Source organism: Salvelinus sp. IW2-2015, unplaced genomic scaffold (genome assembly GCF_002910315.2).
Source record: "Salvelinus sp. IW2-2015 unplaced genomic scaffold, ASM291031v2 Un_scaffold7506, whole genome shotgun sequence".
Classification (NCBI taxonomy): domain Eukaryota; kingdom Metazoa; phylum Chordata; class Actinopteri; order Salmoniformes; family Salmonidae; genus Salvelinus; species Salvelinus sp. IW2-2015.
In genome coordinates, this window is record NW_019948766.1 from 7,744 (window position 1) to 12,812 (window position 5,069).

General features: G+C 46.1%; 1 pseudogene; it reads left to right on the forward strand.

Moving 5' to 3' along the window:
* The first annotated feature begins 6 nt into the window (after window positions 1-6).
* LOC112079283 (coagulation factor VII-like) lies at window positions 7-4,637 on the forward strand (annotated as a pseudogene).
* Window positions 4,638-5,069: the final 432 nt, after the last annotated feature.

Here is a 5,069-nt window from a genome sequence, read left to right on the forward strand (position 1 = left end):
TGTGTGTGTACAACTCCCCTCTCCTCCGGTCTTGCAGTGTTCTTGGCGCGGGACCAGGCCCATGGCCTCCTCATCCGGCCTAAGCGTGCCAACACCGGCTGGTTCGAGGAGCTCAAAAGGGGGGACCTGGAGCGAGAATGCCTTGAAGAGAAGTGTTCCAAAGAGGAGGCGCGGGAAGTGTTTGAGCACGAACAGGCTACGGTCAGTGCCTGGTTGAACCACAATCTGATCATGAACAGACCATAGTCTGCATGATAGGCAAAAAAAACAATAATGACTCTGAACATGATTCCTACCTGATATCCTCAGTGAATTGTCCCCATTCTCTTCCCTTAGGAGGAGTTCTGGAGAAACTACAATGGTGAGCTTCTGTACAGTGTGTCATTTCTACAGTCACAAATACCCAGACACCACYACCACTATATTTTAATCTTTTAACATCTTTGTTGATCATGAGATCCCAAATGTACACAAATGTATTCATCCTTACAGTTCAAGACAGCTGCCAATCTGACCCCTGCCAGAACAAAGGAAGCTGCTCTAGCATATCAGCATCTTCTTACACCTGCCTGTGCCTGCCAGGCTTCAGTGGACGGAACTGCGAGCTAGGTAAGAGTTCTTGATGGGAGAAGTTTCTGTGGAAACTTTAGTTTCTAAGGTTTCTTTTCCCCATTTACTTACATAAACCCATTCTTTATGTCAGCATTCAAGGCCATTCCTGACTCCTGCTTGCATGAGAACGGGGGCTGTGAGCACTTCTGCGAGGAGGAGGGGGGCCGACGCAACTGTTCATGTGCGGACGGCTACTTCCTGGGGACTGATGGACAGCGTTGCCTGACACAAGGTTAGCAGTCACAGGCCATGTCAACGCTGTATGACCAGTTGTATTGTCATCATGTATGATGTTATCTGTGGATGCATRCCAAATGGCATCCTATGTCCTATACACTGAGTGTACAAAACATTAGGAACACTTTCTTAATATTGAGTTGCATCCCCTTTTACCCTCATAACAGCCTCAATTCGTCAGGGCATGGATTCTACAAGGTATCTAAAACGTTCCACAGAGGCCCATGTTGATTCCAATGCTTCCCACAATTGTGTCAAGTTGGCTGGATGTCCTTTGGGTGGTGGACCATTCTTGATACACACAGGAAATTGTTGAGCGTGAATAACCCAGCAGCGCTGCAGTTCTTGAGACACTCAAACCGGTGCGCCTGGCACCTACTACCAAACCTCGTTCAAAGGCATCTAATCTTTTGTCTTGCCCATTCACCCTCTGAATGGCATACAAACACAATCCACTGTCTCAATTGTCTCAAGGCTTAAAAATCTTCTTTAACCTGTCTCCTTCCTTTCATCTACACGGAATGAATAAGGGATCATAACTTTCACCTGGTCAGTCTGCAGTATGTCATGGAAAGAGCAAGTGTTCCTAAAGTTTTGTACACTCAGTGTATAGTGTAGTACTTTAACAAAAGTAGTGCACTATATAAGGAAATAGGGTGCCATTTGGGACGTACCCTCTGGTTGCAGTATAATACACCCTCTGGTTGTAGTATATACACCCTCTGGTTGTAGTATATACACCCTCTGGTTGTAGTTATACACCTCTGGTTGTAGTATATACACCCTCTGGTTGTAGTATATACAATACATTCAGAACATCCTCAGACCCCTTTACTTTTTGTAACATTTTTGTTACGTTACAGCCTTTTTCCTCATCAATCTACACACAATACCTCATAATGACAAAGCAAAAACGGTTTTTAGAAATGTTTGCTATAAAAAAAAAAAACTGATATCACATTTACAAGTATTCAGACCCTTTACTCAGTATTTTGTTGAAGCACCTTTGGTAGTGATTACAGCCTTGAGTCTTCTTGGGTATGACGCTACAAGCTAGGCACATCAAAGATCTCTCTGTACTTTGCTTCGTTCATCTTTGCCTCGATCCTGACTATTCTCCCAGTCCCTGTTACTGAAAAACATCCCCACAGCATGATGCTGCCACCACCATGCTTCACGTAGGGATGGTGCCAGGTTTCCTCCAGACGTGACTCTTGGCATTCAGGACAAAGAGTTCATTCTTGGTTTCATCATACCAGAGAATCTTGTTTCTCATGGTCTGAGAGTCTTTAGGTGCCTTTTGGCAAACTCCAAGCGGGCTGTCATGTGCCTTTTACTGAGGTGTGGTTTCCGTCTGGCCACGCTATCATAAGGCCTGAATGTGGAGTGCTGCAGAGGTGGTTTCCCTTCTGGAAGGTACTCCCATCTCCGCAGAGGAACTCTAGAGCTCTGTCAGAGTTACCATCAGGTTCTTGTTCACCTCCCTGACCAAGGCCATTCCCCCCGATTGCTCAGTTTGCCCGGGCGGACAGCTCTAGGAAGAGTCTTGGTGGTTCCAAACTTCTTCCATTTAAGAATATGTGGGCCACTTTGTTCTTGGGGACTTTCAATGCTGCAGACATTTTGTTGGTACCCTTCCCCAGATCTATGTCGGCGCTCTACGGACAATTCCTTCGACCTCATGGCTTGGTTTTTGCTCTGACATGCACTGGCAACTGTGGGACCTTAAATGCACAGGTGTGTGCCTTTCCAAAACATGTGCAATCAATTGAATTCACCACAGGTGGACCTTCAATCAAGTTGTAGAAACATCTGAAGGATGATCAATGGAAACAGGATGCACCTGAGCTCAATTTCGAGTCTCATAGTAAAGGGTCTAAATACTTATGTAATAGGTATTTCTGTTTTTATTTGTAATAAATGTGCAAAATGTTAAAACCTGTTTTTCGTTTTGTGATTATGGGTTATTGTGTGTAGATTGCTATGGATTTGTATTAATTTACTCCATTTTAGAATAAGGCTGGAACGTAACAAAATGTGGGAAAAGTCAAGGGGTCTGAATACTATTCGAAGGCACTGTATGACCTCTGTCTCTCGTGGCTCCAGAAACAATGGCCTGTGGGAAGGTTCCTGTCCTGCACAGCAGCGCCTCGGAGAAGGGAGACGTCCGTTGGACCCCCGTTCACGCATCGTGGGGGAACAGAGTGCCCTAAGGGTCACTGCCCCTGGCAGGTACAGTATGAACCAGTGGCCTGAGCTCAGAGACAAAGCGGCGAACATGTTTATGTATCTGACGTAGGGGTGAAGTCTCTTTCCCCACGGTGTGTTTCTACAGGTGTTGTTAGTGAGAAATGGGAAGGGCTTTTGTGGAGGAGTCTCTACAAACCCACCTGGATCCTCACTGCCTCTCACTGCTTGGAGAATATCAAGGCCCAGCACCTGAAGGTGGTGGCAGGTATGGACTGTTTTTCTTTAGAAAAGAGTCAATACAGCGGTTGTGTGTTGAAGTCTGAGTTCTTTCAACCTTTTCTGCATGTACCCAGGTGAACACGACACAGAGAAGGACGAGGGTACGGAACAGACCATAGATGTGGCAGAGATCATCATGCACAACAGTTACGTGTCAGACACGGCGGACAGCGACATCGCCCTGCTACGTCTGAAGACTGCCATCACTATGACGCCTTTCGCCGTGCCCGTCTGCCTGCCCACCCGCTCGATGGCGGAGCGTGAGCTCTGGCCATCAACCTCCACACGGTGAGTGGCTGGGGCCGGCGCAGCGAGAACGGCCTACGTCACGTGTCCTCCGGCGGCTGGAGGTGCCACGTATACGTACCAGGACTGCGTTGAGATGAGCGGTGTCACGCTAACGGCTAACATGTTCTGCGCCGGCTACATCGAGGGCAAGCAGGACTCCTGTAAGGGGGACAGCGGCGGACCACTGGTCACCCGCTACAGAGACACCACATCATTCCTTTTGGGTATCGTCAGCTGGGGAAAGGGATGCGCCCGGCCGGGGAACTACGGGATTTACACCCGCGTGTCCAACTACCTGGACTGGATCCACAACTACACGGCAGAGCAGCCGACAGCGCAGCCGACAACGCAGCCGCAGAACARCACGGCCACACTGCAAAACACCACGGCCAATCCAAATGCAGMCTTATAAGTGTCACAGAACAGGGGCAGTGCTGAGCCCAGTACCTTKTTGGGTTCAACTTGTAGTACATCTCTGAAACCATATTTGGCTTTCAGATTATAGTATTTATATTTATCATGTTTTGTTTCTCGTGCTTCAACTACACTTTCTAAAGTTTTTCTGTATGTTTGTTGATTTTATGGTTTGATTTCCCTCTGAATTTTATTTTATTTTCAATAAACGCTTGATTGATGCCAAAGTAAATTGACCCTTCGGCTGTGTCATGATAACCATTAAGGCAAACTGACTCTTACGTAAGTTGGTGTTCAATTACAATGCATTTGCCATCTTAAAACAAAGCTGCTTCCATTCTGCTCAGACCCGGCAGGCTATTTTTGTATGTTATAAGAAAGAGGATAGCCACTGCATTATATGTTATGACCCCTATGCGGTTAGTTGGGCCAACAGGATTGAGGGTATAAATGTAATTTTGTATTATCAGGGAACAATCTTCTCAAACTAAGGCAATTTGATATGTATTTAGCAAAATACYACCAGAATAGTGGTAAACATATGAACACAAAAGCTGTCAGAATTGCTGAGTGTTGTAGCCGTTTCAAATATATTACATTAAAACACTGTTCTAGAAGCATCCACTGATGTCTATTAATTAACATGATATGCAATATGATTCTGTAAATTGTGTTAAAATGAAGAAATGTGATGTGAAACCTTCCCCGTATATTGCACCCTACTTGGAATCCCATTGGAATGTATAAGATCCAGCAAAGAGGTACAGGTTACGCAGGTTACACTTCATAATGAGTGTGTTGCACATGGGTATGTGTGAAACTTACTCCTCAGCCTGAAGTGTCCCCACAAGCGCCAACGAATAGCTGGCTTTTCGCGTGGCGCTGACTGGTAAGACGCTTAAAGAGGGCGGTCCCAAGTTTGCGCCAGGTGTGGGCAGAATCGGGAGGACGTGGTACTCAAGCAAGCAGCATTTGTCCTTTACAGGTGTACCACCAAACTTTACATAGAGCAAGTCAAATTCCTAGCTATTAGTAATTTACCATAGGGT